Here is a 22,457-nt window from a genome sequence, read left to right as displayed (position 1 = left end):
TCCTATCGCCCGCACTGTGCGGTCTTCCAGGAGACATGTTGCTTAGGTCTAGGACATACACAGAAGCATGTTGAGGGTAATAACCATAATAATGATAATAGCAGCTAACATTTACTGTGTGCCAGGCATTGCTCCAAGCACTTTACATGTTGAACTCTTTTAATCCTCACATTAACCCATGAGGTGAATATTTTCCCTATTTTAGAGAAGAGGAAACCGAGGCACAGGGAGGCTAAGAGGGCAAGGAGCTACTTTGACCATGTCACGTTCAGGTGATTGTTTTCCTTCCTTGGGCCACTCTGAGCCTCTACTTCCTTTATTCCACACATTTAGAGCTGGTTCCTTCCCCTGCACACCGCCCTCATCGTCAGCCCAGGGAGCCACTCAGAACTGAGCCAGGGGAGGTGGGTGATTTGGCCACAGCGTCTCCCCCGGTGCCAAGCTCCACTATGGACCTCCCTTTACTGAGGCCAGTGAGCCTGGAGGGGCCTGCGGCTCAGCCAGGCATGTAGGAGAGAGAGGCCGCTTCTCCTGCCGGCCCCCCCTTGCTGCCACATTCCCTTGTCAGGGAATCCATTCTTTGGTGGGGAGTGGCTGGGTAGGGGCACATTCTTTTTTTTCAACTTTTTTTTTTTTTTTTTTTTTTAATTTATTTTTGGGACAGAGAGAGACAGAGCATGAACGGGGGAGCGGCAGAGAGAGAGGGAGACACAGAATCGGAAACAGGCTCCAGGCTCCGAGCCGTCAGCCCAGAGCCCGACGCGGGGCTCGAACTCACGGACCGCGAGATCGTGACCTGGCTGAAGTCGGACGCTTAACCGACTGCGCCACCCAGGTGCCCCTAGGGGCACATTCTTGGCCAGAGCAGAGGGGAGTTGTGTGTGGCGCTTTAGATAAGCTTTATTACAGCTGAGGCACATGTTATATCACTGTTGAGACCTTGTCTAATTCTGTGAGTCATGTCCCTGTGTTAGAACTCACATGTTTCCTTTTGGGCCTAGTGAACACAATTTCTCTCTCCTGGAGGTGCTGGTGGTGAGTTCTCTTAGCTGTGTTCTTATTTTTGCAGTGGCTGCTAGGAAGTTCAGGATTCTCTTTGTTGCTTAAGTGAACGCTCCATCTGATTTTGAGTTGGTGACAAAATTAGCTTCCTCTCTATAGTTTTTCCTCCAGTTTTAATGGTTATTTAACCTCTGAACTAATTTTAATTTGCCATGTTTCTTTTTCTTTCAATTTTACTTATTTATTTTGATGGAGAGAAAGTGTGCACACATGCATGCAAGTGGGCTAAGGGCAGAAGGAGAGAGAGAGAATCCCAAGCAATCTCCATGATCAGCATGGAGCCCGACACGGGCCCAGTCCCACAACAGTGAGATCATGACCTGAGCCGATATCAAGAGTCAGTCATTCAACCGAGTGAGCCACACAAGTCACCCAGATGCCCCTAATTTGCCATGTTTCTAACTATAACATATGAGAGTGTCTGTTTCATTGCCCTCTTATCTGCTAATCTGACATTTTTAATAGGTTGTTTTTGGTGGCTATTTAAATTCTTATGTCCTTGTTGGGCATTTTTCCATGTTAAGCTATTTTCTCCGATAAACTTTTGTGTTTATCTCCTGTCTTTCTAATCTAGGTGAAATCAGTGGTTCACTAATGTGTATGAATTCTTCAAGTATTAAAATTATTTACCTTTGTGTTGTAAATTTTTTTTTTTTTAATTTCCCATTAGTGTATGTGCTTCTATTTTAAGTTGCCTCAAATAGTTTACCAGAAATAAGCAGGGCAGAAAACAACACAACAATCTTATGAGGTGATTATTATTATCATCCCTACTTTACAGATAGGAAAACTGAGGCACAGATTAGTTAAATAACTTGCTGTGGTCACATAGCTAACAAATGGTAGAGCCAGGATGCAAACTCAAAGACAGTACACCAGTGTTCCTTTTTTTTTTTTAAGTTTATTTATATATTTTGAGAGAGAGAGTGAGAGTGGGAGGGGCAAAGAGAGAGGGAGAGAGAGAACCCCAAGCAGGCTCCACACTGCAAAGAGCCTGATGTAGAACTTGGACTCAAAACTGTGAGATCGTGACCTGAACCAAAATCAAGAGTTGGACACTTAACCGACTGAACCAGCCAGGTGCCCCACTACTCCAGTGGTTCTTAACGAGGGATAACTTTTACCTCCAGGGAACATAGGAAATGTCTGGAGACATTTAAAAACAATTTTTTTTTAATGTTTATTTATTTTTGAGAGAGAGAGAGCATGAGAGGAGGAAGGGCAGAGAGAGAGGGAGACACAGAAGCTGAAGCAGGCTCCAGGCTCTGAGCTGTCAGCACAGAGCCCGACGCGGGGCTCGAACTCACAGATGGCGAGATCATGACCTGAGCCAAAGTGGGACGCTTAACCAACTGAGCCACTCAGGTGCCCCTGGAGACATTTTTGATTGTCACAATGGGAGAGTGGCTTATATTATGTAGTGAGTAGAGCCCAGGGACCCTGTGAAACATCCTCCAGTGCACAGGCCAGCCCCCACAACAAAGAATGGTCTGGCGCAAAAGTTAATAGTGCTGAGGCTGAGAAACCCTGTGTAGAGCAGCCATTAGTGTATATCATCTCCTTGGGCTTCTGCAAAGCGCTTTAGCCTGGTTCTCTGTCCTTGATCTGACTGTTTAACTGAAAATGCCTCAGGATAGGGTGGGCGATTGTAGCCAGAGCGACACATGCTGACAGGTCAGGGAGTGCAGGCATTCCAGGGGAGGCATCCTGGTGTTCACGTAGCCCAAAGAGCGCAGACCTCACAGGAAACGGTTTCTGAAGGCAGGAAGCGAAACCCGGAAAGCCTTCATGTCCATTGTTATTGCGGGTCCAAAGAGGGGCAGGGGCTGCAAAAGGAGCTGCTGGGCTTGTTACATGGGGAGCAGCGCCCCATCCCGTGACAAGGACTGGCCAGAGAACCCCAGGTTACTGATGCCCCACACAGAGTGCTCTGTGTGCCCCTGCACACCCAGTCCTCGTCCCCGCGCTCTGCCTGTGGCTTCCTTTCTCCCAGCATTCCAGGCACTGAGCCCCACATCTGCCTGGCAGGTCTCCGGGAGCAGATCCCTCTTACCCCTGCATCTCATCTAGATACTGAAGCTCCCTGAAGCAGGAGGAGTCCTGTTTCTTTTGTGCGCATACAGAAATCTCCCTTGCAGCCTCCTGCTAGGAGAGCACACTGCTAGAAGAAAGCTCCTAATTCTGGCAGCTAGGGCATCTCTTTTGGAAGGCGGTGCTCTTGTGGAAAGAACACTGCACAAGGAATTGGCAGGCCGAGGCTGCTGGTTTGTGTACTCAGAAGCCCTGCGTGGGGCTCACTGCAGGCCTGAGTTACATTTGTCTCCTCTGTGGCGCCTGGCACGGGGCTTTGCACGGGGCTGGTTGTCAATAGTTACTTGTTGGATGGAATAAATGCATCACTGCTCTCCGCTCTGCTCCCCTGTCTGGACAGATCGAAGCCATCTCCACAGATGGACTCAGGTGGTGGCAGCAGCCTGCTCCAGGCCAGAGGATGCGGGATACATGTTGATTGTATGGGGTATGTGGCTGACAGCTTACCAGTGTCTTCCTGCCTGCTGTGCGGGCACCTGGACACAGTGCCGAGTCCTGCCCCTTGTCTGCGGGCTTGAGTCCGCCTACCCCATTCCACCTCCCTGGGCTAGAGGATCTTGGAGGCCAGGGGCTATTAGTGAATTACACTCAGAGTTATTAGGGACCTGCTCTGTGCCAAATACTGGGCTGAGTGTTTCAGACACAGCAATTAATGAGAAAGACATGGTCCCTGACTAGCGGGAGTAGAGATTTTGCACTAGCAACTACAAGGGGGATGCGTGTAATGAAAGAAGTACAGGGGAGATTGTCACTGTTTGCTGCTGATACATAGAAATACTAGAAATTCAATGGATACAATTTTTTTAAATGCTTATTTATTTTACTTTTGAGAAAGAGAGAGAGAGGCAGAGAGGGAAAGAGAAAGAGAATCCCAAGCAGGCTCCACACCATGATGTGGGGCTTGAACTCACACGCTGTGAGATCATGACCTGAGGTGAAATCAAGAGTCAGACGCTTAATCTACTGAGACCCAGTCACCCCCAATGGATACAATTTTTATCTTAGAAGCCACACTTGTGTCCCATTCCTCAATGCTGAGGTCGCCCATAGGCAAAGGTGGGAGTTATGTGCATGGCCTGATTTCATGGAGACTACAAATGCATCCACCCCAAAAATGTCCAGGCCCAGGGCCTAGTAGGATACAGTTACAAAACTATGGGAATTTAGAAAAGATCTGGTTTTGAATTCTGCCTCTTCCTCTTCCGGTATGTTAATGTCTCTGAGAGAAACTTCCCCGGCTGTAAAATTTGAATAACAATAACCATCCCCAGCAAGGTTGACTCTGTTTAGTGACTCAGCAGGTACCTCTTGGGACTGGAAGTTGAGTTACTAAACAGAGTCAGCCTTGGGACAGCCCTCCTCTTCTATGAGACCAGAAAGCCCCACAGCCAGAGCAAGGTTAGGCCACAGACAAGGCTGTGTCCTAAGAAGCAATGATTAAATGTCCATGTTTGTTGAGGGACAAGCAAAGGCAGAAGCTTGTCCTCTCCCTGATGGGCTAGTTTGTAGACAAGCCTTAGCGACCCTCGGTCAGGGTTCCCATATGGTAGGGGTAACACTGGTGACATGGGGAGTGGATGAACATTTCTGATTTTGCAATCTATCAGTGATTTTGATGTGTTTTGGGAAAATACAAGTAGCATAGCAAACTCAAGATTGTATGAACATTTTTGTTTAGAATGATGTTAGGATTTTAAAAAGAATTTTGTTGTTTTTAATTTTTATTTTAAAAATTTTGCTACTATTTATTTATTTTTGAGAGAGAGAGAGGGAGAGCATGAGTGGGGGAGAGGCGGGGAGAGAGGGAGACACAGAATCCAAAGCAGGCTCCAGGCTCTGAGCCATCAGCACAGAGCCTGACGCGGGGCTTGAACCCACAAACCGTGACATCACGACCTGAACCAAAATCAGATGCTCAACCGACTGAGCCACCCAGGTGCCCCAAAAGGTGAGTTAATTTTAAAAAATAGGTAAATGCTTGTTCATCTGGCACAGTGATAGAAGAAAAATCATAAAGGGGGTTCACAAATGACTAAAATTTGAGGAACATTGATCTAATAAGACTCTTTATATTAGTAGTGAAGAAACTGAGGTCAAGAAACAGACCTGGGACTTGAACCAGATCCTCGGAGCTCCAGGTGGTGCTCCTCTGAGCAGCCAGGGCTTTCTCCCTTCGTTGGGCAACCTACACTAGAAGGTACTTTGCTTAGGGTTCTTTTTTTTTTGTTATTATTAAAAGTTTTATTGAGATGGAACTCACATACCATAAAATGCAACCTTTTAAAAGTGGGTTTTAGGAAGTTCACAGAGTTGTGCAACCAACAGCGCAATCCAATTTTAGAACTTTCCATTGTCACCTTGAGAATCTGGGTAGCTGCTGAGTAGCCACCAGTCCAAGAAAAATGAGGAGGTTCATGGAGTCAACCCAAACCCAACCTGTACCTGGAGCCCAACCTGAAAGAGCCACAGATGATCCACAGAACTGTGAGGCAGAAACATCAGTGTATAAACGTGTAAGTGACTTTGGAGTCAAACATGCCTCGTTTGAATTCCAGCTTTTTAATTCTATCATCTTGTTACTTAATGTCTCGGGTCTGTTTCCACATCTTTAAGGTGGGATAGAGTTGCTTGAGGGTGAACATGGTTAGGCGCAGAGCCTCTCACACAGCAGGGCTTGGTAACGTTGTTGGCTGCCCACAAAGCATCGATTCTCCTGTTTCTTACACCAGTTTTTATTTAGGTTTCCCATATGTCCTCCTGTGCTCCCTGGGAAGCTGACCGCACCCTGAACTTCAGAGCTAGTCGTGACTGGCGTAAGGGAAATCCCAAGTCTCTTGCCACCCATTGGCTCAGGAACTCAGGTGTAAGCCGGTCAGCAGAGGGCACAGGGCTGGCCCCAGCCATGTGCTCAGGAATGGGTATGTGCATCAATCAGGTTCTTAGCTGCAATAACAGAAGCCCATCTGGGTGATTCAGCACTTGGAAAGTTTATAGAAAGGACAGTGGGTGGCTCACAAGATCATACGGAGAGCTGGAAAGCCAGGCTGCTGGGAAAACTGGCCCAAACCATTCCACAGGTCACAGCTGACAGGTGCCACCAACACCAAGCTCTGTCTGGATGAAGGTGCTACAGACTATTCTAGATGCTTCTGTGCCAGGAGCTTGACTTTACTCTGCAGCCACAAATGCCTCTGCTGTGTGTGTGTGTGTGTGTGTGTGTGTGTGTGTGGCAGGCTGTAGCGGGAGAGCAGAATCATCTAGTTTCTACTTTGGGGAGGTGGGACTTATAATTTCAAACTTGTCCTAACAAAGGGAGAACAAAATCTGGCTTCTACCTTGGAGAGGTGGAACTTATAATTTTGAACTTGTCGTAACAAAGGATGAGTGTTCAAAAGAGCCAGGGTGACCGCAAGCATGACAGATGCCTACCACAAGTTTTGTTCCAGTTTGAGAAAATGAGGCACAAGGGGGTTGTTTGTTGGGACTTCTTATAAAGGATCCTCTTTATTCATAAAAGGGACACAAGAGGAGACTCTTTTCTCCGGACATTGTGATGTGTTGATGTGGAGTCTGGAGAGCAATAAATCATTTTGGCATGAGGGAAGCCAGCCTGAAAATGAAGCCAATACACAGAGGATGGGGGTGGGGGGGGGAAGCAAGAGGGGAGCAGAGAAAGAGTGCCAAGCCACTGTCCTAAGCTGATTCTGAAGCTATCCATGTGCCTGATTTCCAGGTACATGAGCGAGAGTTACTTGGATGGTCTGTTGCTGGCAGCCAAAGGCACCCTAACTGAGGCAGAAACAATTACATATGGAGACAGTGAAAGGTGAGGAAATCAGAAGGAAGACCTGGGTTCTAGCCCCGTTTCTGCCTTGTGCCTCCTACCGAAGCATTAACCTCTGAACCACAGTTTGGCTTTTTCTCACAAGAACTGTTGTGGAGTGAAACGAAGGGTGTACGAGTACCACGTAGACGAAAGTGCAAAGGATTCTTCTTCCCCACAGGCCCTTGTAATCAAACAAGACAGGGCCAAAAACAGGGCAATAAATGAACAAACAAACAGCTGTTTTCTCAAAGGCTCTAACATTCCAGGTTCCCATTTGGCCTAAGTTTTCATGTGTTCTCTATACTTGGCAGCTGGGTGGGAGGTAGTGGGAGGTAGGAAGGAGACGGAAACGCTTTGAAGTAGAATTAGGTCAAAGCTGATCATTAAACAGTGTGTAGATTTGGGGAGTTTGCTTTTTCCTTGTCTCTGTGTTCTTAAAGAAGCCCAGGGAAATGGTAGGCTCTCCTTCAGGAGGAGAAGGAAGGAGGGCGCCAGAGGCGCCAGATGTTTTACTCTCTCCTCTTCGATTGTCCTCACAGGAGGTAGGTAGGGAGGTTTGCCTCCATTTCTCAGATGCAGAAATGGTTCCAAGAGGTGAAGTCACCTCTGGGTATGAACTTGAACTTAGTGCCATGAGATTCCAGACCCCATGCTCTTTTCAGTACACCCCCAACCCCTGCCAGCTCCCAGAAAAACATAAAAAGATATTTACTCCAGGGGCGCTGGGTGGCTCAGTCGGTTAAGCGTCCGACTTCAGCTCAGGTCACGATCTCACAGTCTGTGAGTTCGAGCCCCGCGTCGGGCTCTGGGCTGACAGCTCAGAGCCTGGAGCCTGCTTCAGACTGTGACTCCTTCTCTCTCTGCCCCTCCGCCTCTCACACTCTGTCTCTCTCTGTCTCTCTCAAAAATAAATAAACATTAAAAAAAGAGGATATTTACTCCTTCGGTATTTCAGCTCTAAAAGTTTAAACAGAAGCTTACCAGGAAGGCTGAGGGAAGGCACTGTCTCCTCAGGTTAACTTCAAATGTTCTTTTTCCCTGAGGGAGGCAACTGTGGTGTCAGAGGAACATGGTCATATTTGTAAATACCAAGTATATCTTTGAAGGACACTGGTCATAGACGGTGATCTGAGGGTGCCAGGGAAGGGAGGCTGGCCACTGAGGGGGAGGAAGAAACAGACACTTTTCACTGCTGGCCCTTTCCTTGCTAAACATCGTAGTATGTGTGTGTATTACCTACTCAGAAAGTAAATAAACTAAATGATTGTTGGCATTTAGGTCATGCGTCTGCTGCTTCCCAACAGTGACCTGGGCTAGCCACTCTTTAATGTTTCCTCATTTGTAAAATGAGGATAAAAATGTCTGCCTCTCAGCCTACTCAGAAGATTAGATCACATCATGCACATGAAAAGAGCTTGGCATTTATTAAATGCTCAGTAAACAGAAGGCAGTTTTCCAGACTGCAAAGCTCTAGCCATATGAAAACTACAATCAGTAAGTTATTATTGCTTTTTGGCCACGGCATTTATACAAATAATTTTTCAATCTGGACTACCTCCTAGGCCTGAAATAGTTTGGTAAGTCCACCATGAGAATAACCCATATGTTAGAGGGAGGAACATAGGTGTGGAGTCAGACAGATCTGACTTCAGAACCTAAGGCTGTGTAACCCTGAGCAGGGCACTCGATGTTTCTGAGCTTCAGCTCCTAATCAGCCTTGGGATGATTGGATCCTCGTGAGTGGTCTTTGTTTCTTATCTGATGCCCATCTCCCAAACCGGATCCAATTCCATAATGTATTAACCAGAAATCTTTTTGGGCAGATACAGGGGAGAAGATACAGATCATACCACACAATAAAAATTAAGTCAAATTCTCCATCAGATTTCCCAAATTCCTCTTCCCTACCAGTGGTTTTCTCTTTCCTTCCCTTCACCTCTATGACTTCTTTAAACTCCTTCTGTCATCCAGAGCGGTTCATCTCTACCCTCAGCTGGTGTGCCCCACTCAGCAAAACAAAGACCGAGCAGAAGTTCCTCTCCTTGACTATGTCTCTCCACAGGTGGGATGAGGTGACCTCTGTCCAACCTGCCACATGTAAATGGGGGATGATAATACTTACTGTGCAAATGAATTGTGAGGATGGGTAGAGCTGGAATTCAGGTCCAAGCTTTCTGACCTCAACTGCAACATGCCTGCCCATGGGTATTTCAAGACAACAGAATATTGTAGAATCTTTATTCCTAGTTCTGTTGTTACATTCAATTTTTAGAAGAGACAAAGACAGTTTTCAGAGTATATGCTGGGGTCAGTACAAATTCATGCCAAAGTCTTGCTCTCTGTGTATCTGTGACACCAGCCAGGGAGACCTGAATTTAGAGTGATGACCCCTGAGGCAGAGTGACATCCTCCATCATCAAAGAGCCATCTTATTATGTACGCTGACTTCTGCTTAGGCAAGAACGTAGACTGAGATGTTTCAAAACTCATCTGCAAGATGTGGGACGTGATAAGGTTTTCTTCTTGGCCTGATGTCCCACTTCCTAAGCCTCCCAGCAAGTTGGGACTTCATTGTAGATAAAGGGAAGGGAAGGGAATCAGAATGAGCAAGCCTATCCATGGGGTTGGCAGAGAGGCAAGCCAGGGAAGATGGTCAACAGTAGGACCCGGAGGAGAGTGTATATTAGTTTCCTAGATCTGCTGCAGCAAAGTACCACGGATGTGGTGCCTTAAAGCAACACACGTTCCTCTTCGCGTTTCTAGAGGCTGGAAGTAAAAAAAACCAAGGCACTGCCAGGGCCGTGCTCTCTCTGAAGGTGCTGGGGGAGGATCCTTCCTTGCCTCTTCCTAGTTTCCGGTGTTGCCAGGAATCCTTGGCGTCCCTCGTCTGGTAGACACATCGCTTCAACCTCTGCCTCTAATGTCACATGGTGGTCTCCCTGTGTGTCTCTGTATCTCTGTTATCTCTTCTTATAAGGACACCGATCATTGGATCAGGCCCACCCAAGCTAGGATGACCTCACCTTAAGTAATCACACCTGCAAAGATTCTATTTTCTTTCTTCTTCTTCTTCTTTTTAATGTTTATTTATTTTTGAGAGAGAAAGAAAGTGCGTGTGCGCACGTGCATGTGAGCAGGAGAGGAGCAGAGAGAGAGGGAGGCAGAGGATCTGAAGCAGACTCGACGCTGTCAGCTTAGAGTCTGACTCAGGGCTCGAAACTTGACTCATGAAACTTGAGATCATGACCCGAGCCAAAGTCAGACTCTTGACTGACTGAGCCCCCCAAAGGTCACATTCACAGGTCTTGGGGATTAGGACTTCAACTTACTGTTTCGAGAGACACAATTGAACCCACAACAGAGTGCTCTTCCTTATTTAAATTTTTTTAATGCTTATTTATTTTTGAGAGAGAGAAAGACAGAGAGTGAGTGGGGGAAAGGTAGAGAGAGGGAGACACAGAATCTGAAGCAGGCTCCAGGCTCCGAGCTGTCGGCACAGAGCCCAATGCGGGTCTCGAACCCACGAACCGTGAGATCGTGACCCGAGCCGAAGTCAGACTCTTAACGTACTGAGCTACCCAGGTGCCCCAGCAGGGTGCTGTTCCAAGTTTCCTGGCAAAGGTGTTTGCTGAAGTGATTCAGTAGGTAGTACCTAGCTAACAGTGATGGAAGGAAGGGATGGGGGTGGGAAGGTGAACTTGTGGGGAGCAGCTTCTGCATTTTCAAAAATAGGGCAATGGAAGGCTGAGTGCCAGCTCAGTCTTTCCTATCCACCCCTCTTCCTGGCAAAGGCAGATTTTCAAAACTAACATCTGAAGTGCTAGTCTTAACCTGACCCGTAACTTCAAAATTCATCTGGCAAATTGACCTGTTCATCATTTATAAGGCACAGTTTCGCAGGATGGCTAACATCCCCTTCAAAGGTGGATGTGCGTGTAATTCATTCCAGTTTTTAAGAGAGATCTCCCAGAATTCTGCTCAGATTTATTGTCGAATAACAGTTCTGAAAAATTGCATCTGATGCTGACTCAGGCCTGGCAGGGAGAGTCGTCACAGGCACTGGGTTTTGGCATCGATCTGTGCCTTCCCAGTGAGAGAACCTCAGGGGTGGAAGCCCACAGGCCCGATTACCCTTTCAGATTAATATTTAATAGGATGACCGCCCCCCTCCCAGCTTGCCAGCCCAGATCGGTGCCACAAGCCAAGACTCAGCCTTGCTGTGCACAGGGGCTGCGAGGAAGACTTGGCAAAATTTTAATTAACTGAAGATAAACATACAGAGGGAGCGTGAGTCCATTAGCCGGCACCACCACCCAGCAAGAAAAGGCCTTGCTAATCACACGCCACAGCAGGTGAAATGACCTGCAGACCAGCAGCGTCCATTTGCTTTCAAATTAAAAAAACGTATTTTCAAAATAAATACGTGTGGGGTCTCCGTTTGTTGTGTGGTTTCTCCCGAAAAGTGGGAAAGCTGGGATGTTAATGAACAACCGTTTTCAATATTTTTCTTGCCCAGGAAAGCCGAACCCCCGAGTGCCAGTGCAGCAAAACAAGGCTGGAGTTGCCCTTCCCCTGGAGGAGAGGGACGCTTTTGGGAAGCCAACCAAAGGCAGTGAGGGACTGAGGACCGTCCCGGAGGAGAAGTACAAATAACACGGTTAGCCTGGGCCGGATCCGCTGAAACCAAAAGTGGGGGAAAAGGCAGGTGTGGCATATGCTGTTTGCTCACCACCACGGAGACAATTGACCGAACTTGGTTTGGATTCTGAGATGGCCAAGTGACAGGGCTGGAGCTTAAGCTTTCGATATCCTAAAGAGAGGATTTTATATGGTTTTAGAACATGGTCCGAAAGGGGGTACTTTATTCACTCACTGTAGTATATATTCGTCACTTATTATGGAACGAGTGCCGGCCAGGTGTATCTGGAGACACAGCAGTGAGGGAGGTTTCACAGTCTCTGTTCTCATGCATTCTAGTTGGGGGAGGTGGAGGACAAGATCAGGTGGCAACTAAACACAGAGACCTGGGTGGTGAGAAAGAGCTGGTTGTGCAAAGACCTGGAGGACAGTCGGGGTTGGTGGGGTCGGAGGTGGGGGGGGAGGGGGACAGCAAGTGCAAAGTCCCGAGGGAGGGAGGAGCTTAATCTGTTGGAGGAATGGAGAACAGGTTAAGTGGTTGGAGCTCAGTGAAAAAGGAGATGAGTAGTAGAAGAAAAGAATGGAGAAACGTAAGGTTAAGGAGATAGGATTTTATTCTAAGTGCAATTCTGCATGTGAAACCTGTCATTCCCAGTAGATTCCAAGCGTCCAGAGGGCAGAGTCTGTATCGATCTTGCTCACTCAATACCTAGGTTGCATTCCAGGACGTGTGCTGTCTGCCTTGTCATTATTACTCTTCTTTTCTTCTTCTTTTCTTTAATCCCTTTAGTATTATAGGTATAAGTATGTAAGTTTTCTCCCCGCAAATAAGTTGCAAACTACTTAATGGCTCAAACAGGGATCCCTCTTCTTCTGACCCTTCTGTCGTGTGGTGGGACAGCCTCCAAAGACCCTTGCCTTCTTGTGTCGTGTCCTTTCACATCGAGTCAGGGCTTGCCCTGTGTGACCAGTAAAATGAAGTAGAAGGCGTAATGTATGAGCCTCAAGATAGGCCCTAAAGTCATCACAGCACCTGGCTTGGCCTCTTGGCTTCCAAGAGAAGCCAGCTGCCATGCCACGGGGACTCTCAAGCAGCGATGTGGCGAGGCCCACGTGGACAGGATCTCAGGTCCCCCAACAAGAGCCAGCGACAATTTGCCAGTCCTGTCAGTGAGCCACCTTGGAAGTAGATCCTCCTGTCCCTGCTAACACATGACTGCAAACTGACCCTGGGCTGGAATTACCCAGCTGAGTCCTTCCCAGATTCCTAACCAACAGGAACCATGCGAAATAATAGAGGCTGGTTTTTTTGAGCCATTGAGTGTTGGGTGATCTGTTAGGCGGTGACAGATAACCAGAACGCCTCGCAGAAGGTCAGGCACGCGGTAGCTACTGCGGGTGGGAGCACAGCCATGAGGAAGTGCTCAACTGTGGCCCTGCCATGTGGAACGGAGGGCAAGGGACACCTGAGGTAAGGGGAGGGCAAATGCTCTGCCCTGCGGGCATCTAGGAGCAGGTCGGTAAGAAGAGACCGTTAATGAGATTATTTAAGAATAAATGTGGAGGGCAGAATTTATCAGTTATTGTCTCCTGTGAAGGAGCCAGGAGCCCGGGGATTCAACCAAAATATATCTGTAGGAATCTAGAACCTGTGTAACTTCTCCAAGTTGGCGGCTTTTGTTTTCTCCTGGTTCAGTTTTATGGGGTGAGATGCTGTTGAATATCTGTTTAGGATGACAAACAACAAAGATTCGGGGAGAGATTCTGTCCCACCCAATGGTGGGGCCCACCAGGAGGGGAACCGAGTAGGGGTAGGGGTGTGGAGACCCTGCTGAGGGAATTAAGTCAGGACTACCGAGAGGCAGGCCTGCAGGGCCTCACAGCTGAAAGCCCATTGCATCTGGGTGACGCCCAGAACGAGACCATTTCAGTAACTTCCTGGGGCCAGGGCACAGCCGTCCTCCAAATCTGCCCTCTTCCTGAGACTCCCCGCCTTTGTCAGAGCTGGCATCTCACTGGTGCAAATGTGCAATCATCTCAAGTAGCAGTGCGAGGCTCATGCCCAGCAAATTCTCCTCAAACAGCCCCCACATTTGTTTGGCTACTTATTTCTGTAATGAGTTGATACGGTTCAGTTGAGGTCTGTTGAATTCTTGCTTGAAAATAAATTTGATCTGGAGCTCCCAGGTATCAATCCAATACAAGTTGTGCTGGTGAGGTCAAGGCCAGGATGAGAGAGGGTGCTGGGCCCGGCCTTCCCTCCGCTTGCCCTCGCCCCCACCCCCCTTACTGTCCCTAAGGCCCTTCCCAGGAACCCTAACGTTCCGAAGATCATAGCTGGGGAACCACAGATTGAGGATGTTCCAGAGTCTGCCACACTGTTTTATTAATCTGTCATTTGTGAACGTTTGCACTGCCGTTTTCCTCCATGACTGCAAATGACTAGATGAGTCTTTCTCAGACACCGTCTCTTCTACGGTTCCCGTGCTTAATGTTCCTCACGGGAGGCTGCCTCTCTCTCAGAAGCTAAAGTCAAAGTGTCTTTCTCAGTGTCATCTCCGCTGCCTGAACACGGACCCCCCTCTCCAGTCACTTTCTCCTTACTGTCCCCATGGGTCCCCCTGCCTCCAGGCCCTGTGTTTGCATTTCTTCCACCTGGAACCCTATCTCCTCCCCCCATCCACCAGGCACACTTAGACCCCACTTCCTACGAGGCGACACCCTGTCCAAGGCGACTTCTCCTCCTCAGTGTTCCTTTAGCACACACTCCCTGGACCAGCCATTGACCCTCAAAATTCCGACGGATCAAAAGTCACAGAAACATGAGGGGTGCCAGGAACCTGAGAGATGGTCTAGTTCAAGCCCTGATTTCATAGATGAGGAGGTGGAAGCTTGAGGGCTGGTGTAACTTGCTCATGGTCCCACGGATAATTAATGCCCAAGTCACATCTACGGGCCAGATCTCCAGGCTGGGTTTAATACTCTGGTTGCTTCTTGAAGGCAGAGACTGTGTTTTACAGCTCTTGGAATCCCCTCCACATAGTAGGTGTTCAATTAATAGCTGTGGAGTCATTGATTAGTTGGTGGTTGAAGCTGGCTCTTCGCTTGTGAAGTTAATCAGAAGCCATCGTTGAGAGGAAGGCTGAGGGGGAGCAGCCGTGGACGAGACTGTCTGCTACCCAAAGTACAAATGCCAGATCCCACCTCTGGAGGGCGCTTGTGAAAGAAGAAACATCCCTCCATCCTGAGGCTGTGTTTCTCTGAATGTCAACCTGCTGGTCTGCAAAATCAAGCCCATATGGGGATTGGGGAAATGTACCTACGGCACTTGGTACACCTAGGTACTCATAGATGTTTGTTTTCTTTTCTTGTCTTTTATCGCAACATCCTTATTTCTTCCATTTCGTTGTGAGAAATTTCAAACATGCAACCAAGTAGAAAGAACTGTACAACAAACAGCTGTCTACTAACCACGTAGATCCCACCATTAACATCTAAAACTGCTTCTTCACATATCAGTCCCTCTCTCTATCCCTCTATCCAGCCATGAATCTATTTTATTTTAGTGATGCATTTCACAGGAAATTGCAGACATCAGGACACTTCCCCCTAAATACTTCAGCATGCATATCATTAAGTAGGGTTCGAGATTTGTTTAGTTTTTCATTTGCTGTAGAATTTAATTGTAATGAAATGCATGAATCTTAATTGTACACTTACTGAGTTTTTACAAATGCAAACACCTGTGTAATCCAGCCCGCTCCCCCCCACCCCCCACCCCCGTCGACATATACAGAACTTTTCCATCCCTACAAAAGTTCCCTCAAACCCTTTTCCAGTTCATCCCTCACCCACTGATAGAAGGAACCATTGTTTGGACTTTTTTTTTTTTTCTCGGCCCTGATCACCCATTACAGAAAGTCATATACATGGAATCATATAGTCTGTACTCTATGTAAGCTCATCCATGCTGTTGTGTGATTAGTGGTTCATCTTTTTTATTGCTGGATGGGATTCCATTGGATGAATACACCCCCATTTGTTTATCCATTATCCTCCTATTAATTTTTAATAAATGCTAGTTATCTCCCTTCTTTCCTTACGGTCAGCTCGTCATCAGCAACATTAACCACCACAAAACTCGACCTGAAGGGGTTTGGCACCTCTGGGACAGGAAGGCCCTGGGCAGGCAGGAGAAGGCACCCCTCACAACAGCCGGTTCTTTCCTGGCTGAAGTCAGTGCACAGATAGAGAGCATCATGTTGATGGAAGAATCGATTTTAGTTTCCTCCTGGGAGATCTCTCACCCTGTCTTATTCTTATTCAGTGCATTCTTCCTAGCTTCCTCCACCATGAAATGAGTTGAAGCCAATTAAGAGCCTTCTGCTTCCTCGTCAGTGATATTTATGACTATGGAAATATTTATGATGCATGGAGAGGACCTGGGTCAGAGAGGAGACTGGGCTTTTGCTGTCCTTGTAAATGGGATTTGTCTCCTGCTTGTTTTTGCCAAGGTCGTAAAAAGGCAGAGTGCATGTCATATAGTTTAGGGTTGCTTCGCACCACCCGCCCCCCCTGCCGCCTGCTCCCCCAACAAACCTTTGCATTCAGGCTGTGGATTAATCTATGATAAGCGCTTTTTTATTACTGACCTCCGTGCTTGGAATGAAGGAAGCATTTTCGTTTTCTGGACACTTTGGTAATGTTACCTCCTTTTTCTGAGCTTGCCCTCACACGACCTATCCAAGCTAGAGCTATGATGTACTAAGAAAAAGCATTTTAAATCCAATGACAGAAATTCTGCATTCTGTAAGGCTTAGGGGCTGCTGCGATTCACCAAAATGTCTCTGCATAAATAAGAAAGGGTCAGTTAATTCATGTTTTTGGTAAAATTACCAGGAAAACAACCCATTCACTTCAAAATACCCATTAAAAATGTTTATTTATTTTTGAGAAAGACAGAGATGGGGAGAGAGAGATCGGGGGAGGGGCAGAGAAAGAGATGGGGGGGACAGAGGATCTGAAACAGGCTCTAGGCTCTGAGCTGTCAGCACAGAGCCCGACGCGGGGCTCGAACTCACAAACTGTGAGATCATGACCTGAGCTGAAGTAGGAAGCTCAACCGACTGAGCCACCCAGGCGCCCCTAAAATACCCACTTTTAAAATAAACTTCCCTGTGTGTCGTCATCCCTGTTTCCCAGGAATGTCCTTTTCCTTCCCAAGGCTGAGGCCCCCATGCTGTCTGGACCCCATGCTCTCCCTCCCAGAGCTGGCTCAATCTGCATAGCCTCCACTGCAAATGGTTCTTCCAACTCCGCTCACAAACACTGTTTCTATCTTTCCTATAATATTCAGACCCAGTTATAAAAATAAACGCACAGATCGATTACACATTTATATAAATGGACACGTTTATGGAATGTGCCAAGTTGTCCTTTCGTGTGGTTGCCCTCCCTTCCCTTCACTTCCAGAAGCCTGCCATCTCTGCCTTAGTTTCCTCACTTGCTGGGCCCTTACAGCATGGCCCACCCTCCCCACTGCACTGTGAGGGGCCAGAAGGCCACCGTGAACTTCGTAGCTTTCCTCCTGCCTCCTCTGGTACTGATGACCAGTCCTTTCTCTGGTGACTTTTGTGACTTCGCAACATTCCTGTCACCTCCCACAATGCTTTACCTTTTATGGGCTTTATTTTTCCTCCCATACCTTGAAGGTGATCATTCCTCCAAGCGGTGTCTTTGGGCCAATGACATGCCTTCTTCTACCACATTGTCAGTTATCCCTGTGGGCAGCTCCAAGCTCCCTGTTGTCCTCAGCCTGCAGTCCTGCAGTCCAAGTAGCTTGCCAGATGCTTCCGCCTGGGTCACCTTCCACCTAAACCCTCCTCCCGCAAGGAAAGAGGCATGAAACGTGGGCTCTGCCCTCTGGGAGCTTATAATTTGGTCAGAGAGATACATGTGCTGGTTCCGAAATATTCTTTTTTTTTTTTTTTTTAATTCTTTTTAAGTTTATTCATTTTTGAGGGAGAGAGAGACAGAGGGAAAGAGGGAGAATGTGAGCAGGGCAGGGGCAGAGAGAGAGAGGGAGACACAGAATCCGAAGGAGGCTCCAGGCTCCGAGCTGTCAGCACAGAGCCCGACGCAGGGCTCGAACTCACAAACCCGTGAGATCATGACCTGAGCTGAAGTTGGATGCTTAACCGACTGAGCCACCCAGGCGCCCCTGAAACGTTCTGTAACAAACCCTGAGACTTAATTAAAATTAAAGGTGCTGATATAACAAGAGTCACACCACACGACAGAATGGTAAATGAGTGGTATTGCCAATACCATTGCTAATGGGGAGGGGACTGGGGGGAGAAGCGGGGGGTGGGGGGGGGGGGGCGAAGCTGGCACGCTCTTGCCCAGGAAGGTCCTGCAGAACGTGGGTCAGCAAGTTCAGTAGGGAGGGGCAGAAAAGGGTGTTCATTTCAGACAAGAATAGGGGAAGACAAGACCATTCAGAGAACATTCTTTCCACCTGTATTCAACCACATAGGTCACAGCACTTCTTCACGTTTTTTTACCTTGCTCCCCTAGGGAGATTGTGGAGGGTTTTTTTGGTGAGCTGTCACAATGACTGAGGAGTGCTATTAGCATTTAGTGCCTGGAAATCAGAAATGATAAATATCTTACAGTGACGAGGTTAGTCTCATGCAAAGAATCGTCCTGACAGTAGCACCAAGGTTGAAAAACACATGTGATAATTGACTCCTCCTTGCCACCTCCATCCTCCCAAGAAATTGAAAAACGGGATCCTCCTCCCCCCAACCCCACCTTGGCTTGACTTTGCCAAGTCACACTAGTAAAACCCACACAGAGTGAATGGAATCACCCTTGTATCATGGTAACCAGGGCCCAATGGACAGACTCAAACACATGGCATGGGGCCCCAGCCAGAAAGAAGGGTCAGTTCAGCTGCATTGAGCTTACTCACAATTTTGCAGGCATGATTTTGCAAATTCTAGAAAGTTGTTGTTTTTTAAATTTCAACACAAATTAATGTTTATTGTTAGATCAAAAAAATAAAATTTTATTTTGAATTTCATGTGACAGGAGTCCCTGTGAACTTATCAGGGATTAGGGCTGATAAAGCCATTAATTGGGCCCTGGGAGTGTCCCAGAAGAATCTTATACATGTATGACTGAGCAGTTGCTAGAAATAGTCGCCATTGCCAAAGAGGTTGGTCTTAGGGAGGCAAGACTGGAAAAAACTAGTTAGGAAACCTAAAGCCTAATTAATGGTGCTCTATCTTGTTTGGGGGAAGACTGTAACAGACGATGGGAATCCAGTTGGTCAGTCTGTTAGTTGACAAATAGTTAATTACTATGTTCCAGGCACTGGGATACAGCATGAACAAGGCAGTGTCCCTGCTCTCAGGGGCGGGAGGAGGAAACAGGAAAAAATGCTACAGTCATAGGTCACACATGTGTGTATCCAGACAGGCATCAAGAAGATGGTTACAGGTCAGCGAGGGAGCCTAGAGAGACCGTGAGTCTGAGAACAGTTCGGCAGGTTTATCCAGCTCTCTGAGGAGGGACAGGCGGGATCTTGATCACTGGTCACTTGATGACTGGCTTCCTAGGTCTCACCAGGGCTGGAGGAAAGCCCCGAGGGGCTGACCAAGGGTGAAGCTAAACACTAGGGAAAACCCAAGGGGTCAGAGCCAGGGAAGTGGAGCCAAACTCCAGTCTAGGGGTGGAGTGGGGCGGGACCCGAGAGGAGGGGCACAGGAAAATCCTGGTTGGCTACTAGGAGAGGGCTAATGGGCATGGTCTTTGCCTCATTGGCTGCCAGGCATGTGGGGGCGTGGCCTGGTTTAAAAGAACAAGGTGGTGTTATGGAGAAGGGCGGGGACATGCGTGACTGGGTTAGGGCCCCAACAGAAAACAGATGACATCTTCATTGGAATAACTGAAGAAGGGGAATTGACACAGGCGTGGGTAAGGCATGGGGGAACCTCAGGGATGTTGGGTTGATCCCACTCCTGTGTCAGCCCAGAGTGAAGGGTGGGGAAGTAGATAGGAAACCAGGAAGAAGAATCAGACAGAGAAAGGTAGAGGTGAGAAGGTTGTCTTGAGAGATACTGGGGCATCCTCACAGGGATGCAATGGAGAATACTGTGACCTTACTTCCTTGCTCTCCAGTCTTCTGTCAGCTCCCCCTTGGTCAAACCCAGTGAAAAGGGAGAGGACAGATAACAAATAATCCAGAAATGAGCAAAAGACATGAATAGACATTTCTCCAAAGAAGACATCCAGATGGCCAACCGACACATGAAAAAATGCTCAACATCACTCATCATCAGGGAAATACAAATCAAAACCACAATGAGATACCACCTTACACCTGTCACATTACACCTGTTACACATTAACAACTCAGGCAACAACAGATGTTGGCGAGGATGTGGAGAAAGAGGATCTCTTTTGCATTGTTGGTGGGAATGCAAGCTGGTGCAGCCACTCTGGAAAACAGTACAGAGGTTCCTCAAAAAACTAAAAATAGAACTATGCTACAACCCAAAAATTGCACTACTAGGTATTTATCCAAGGGATACAGGTGTGCTGTTTCGAAGGGACACATGCACCTCCATGTTTATAGCAGTGCTATCAACAATAGCCAAAGTATGGAAAGAGCCCAGATGTCCATTGATGGATGAATAGATAAAAAAGATGTGGTATATATATACAATGGAGTATTACTCGGCAATCAAAAAGAATGAAATCTTGCCATTTGCAACTACGTGGATGGAGCTGGAGGGTATTATGCTAAGTGAAATTAGTCAGAGAAAGAAAAAAATCATATGACTTCACTCCTATGAGGACTTTAAGAGACAAAACAGAGGAACATAAGGGAAGGGAAACAAAAACTATATAAAAACAGGGAGGGGGACAAAACAGAAGAGACACATAAATATGGAGGACAAACAGAGGGTTACTGGAGGGGGGATGGGCTAAATGGGTAAGGGGCATTAAGGAATTTACTCCTGAAATCATCGTTGCACTATATGCTAACTAACTTAGATGTAAATTAAAAAATAAAATAAAATCAAGAAGAGAACAACAACAAAAAAAAGGGTGCTAGGCAGCTAATCCTATCTGTGTCCATTATAATGAAGTTTGGGACTCTGAGTTTGTTTCTAAGATGATATGCTATTACTAAAATTTATGTCTGCTGTGAATGTCCCTTTTATTGCAATATAAAATATGCAAGTTATAAATTCAAAAAAAAAGCAAGAAAAGGGAGAGGACAGAGCAGGGTCAAGGGGTCCAGAAGGTAAACAGCACACGGTGACCCATGGCCAAAGGCGCAGGCAGTCCTATTCCTGGAAAGAAACCGTCCGTTGTAAACAAGAACGCTGCCTCCCTTGAGACCAGCTGGGTTCATGACGGAAGAGGAACTACAAATCAGCCTGGTACCAGCCCCTGAGTGATTCTTTCATCTTGCCTGGCTAATGGTACCACAATTTTCTTCTCTGGATCTGTTTCTTCCCATCCCCACTGCCTCTACCCCTGGCCACCACCTTCTCACGACTGCATTTCTCTTAACAGCTTCCTGACTGGTCTTCCTGCCTTGACCCCTCATCCAGTCTGTTCTCTATCCTGCAACCAGATCCTTTCAACATGCTGATCTGAGCCTGTCATTTCCTTTCCTAAGACTATGTCACCATAGCAGCCAACATGAAGTCCAAGCATCTTACCATGGCTTATTCAGATTTTCATGGTCTGGCCTCATTTCTTGCCAATTCTACCCAGTTCTCCTCCCTTTCTATTTTCAACCTCCCCCCAGCCAAACCTTTCTCCCCAAATCCAGCCCACTGTGATACAGAGCTACTCTTTGATCTCTCTCTGACCCCCAGGCCGTTGCACCTGCTGTTTCGTCTCCTGAAAGTCAGGAAGTCAATTCTAACCTTTTTCTTCTTCCTCATTCCTTCATTCCTGGTTACCCTTGGCAAGGCTTCAGTGCCTCTCCTATATGTTCCCATAACACCCTGGCCCTGCCCAAACCATAATATTTACTTTTAAAATCCAACAGATATTTATTGAATACCTGTAATGCCTCACGCTCTTACCACCTCAGGGCCTTCACTTATGCTGTTCTTTCTGCTTGATGTATTTTTTAATTCTTCATCTGACTGACTCTTAGCCTTTGGGTCTCAGCTGAAATGTTATTTCCTACAAGGAGTTCTCCCCTCTTATTCTGCCAAACAGCATCCTGTCTGATTTGTTTTATCTGATATCTGTGTCCCCCTCTTCACGTGGGAAGGTGCCAGATCTGCTTCATCCACCACAGTGTGCCCATCTCTAGCTTACAGCCCGGCAGGCAGTGGGCACTGATCACATATGTGGTGAGGGGAGAGGAGCAATAAGGTTCTCCCATTAGACCATGACAAGGAATAAGGACTGGAAAGTAACTTTTACTAGTTAAGTAAAATACGAAAAAAAATTAGGCCTGAAAGTGGACCTTTATTGGATGGGGAAAAGAAAGGACAATTAAATCATAAGGCTTTCAAAGCTGCAAATACTGAAAAGATCACAAAATACAGAAAAATAACACAATGCTTTTATTTTTCTTGTTATTTTTAAAGATTTTACGTTTTTAGGTATTCTCTGTACCCAGCATGGGGCTCGAACTCACAACCCCAAGATCAAGAGTTGCACCCTCCACCAACTGAGCCAGCCGGGCACTCCAACAATGTTTTTATTAATTAACTGCCTAGCACACTGCTATAAGACTTTCTTCCTCGCTGGCTACCCTTTTATCTGGGTTCTCTTCATATGACAACAATTTTGTAATGAT

General features: G+C 47.0%; 1 long non-coding RNA gene across 2 annotated transcripts in view; it reads left to right on the top strand.

Annotated features, from left to right (window-relative positions):
* Positions 1 to 4,920: 4,920 nt before the first annotated feature.
* LOC131504167 (uncharacterized) overlaps positions 4,921 to 22,457 on the top strand; it is a 54,272-nt gene continuing 36,735 nt past the window's right edge. The window contains exons 1-4 of one of the 2 annotated variants that reach the window (XR_009257834.1): positions 4,921 to 5,350; positions 5,495 to 5,666; positions 6,887 to 6,979; positions 11,496 to 11,636. This is a non-coding gene — a long non-coding RNA (uncharacterized LOC131504167). Of the gene's footprint in view, positions 5,351 to 5,494; positions 5,667 to 6,886; positions 6,980 to 11,495; positions 12,042 to 22,457 lie in introns of those variants that run through there. The other variant, XR_009257833.1, reaches the window with a different exon arrangement.

This window comes from Neofelis nebulosa, chromosome 2 (genome assembly GCF_028018385.1).
Source record: "Neofelis nebulosa isolate mNeoNeb1 chromosome 2, mNeoNeb1.pri, whole genome shotgun sequence".
NCBI classification, from domain to species: Eukaryota; Metazoa; Chordata; class Mammalia; order Carnivora; family Felidae; genus Neofelis; species Neofelis nebulosa.
The sequence above is the reverse complement of the archived record's forward strand: the minus strand, read 5'-3'. Positions and strand labels throughout refer to the sequence as shown.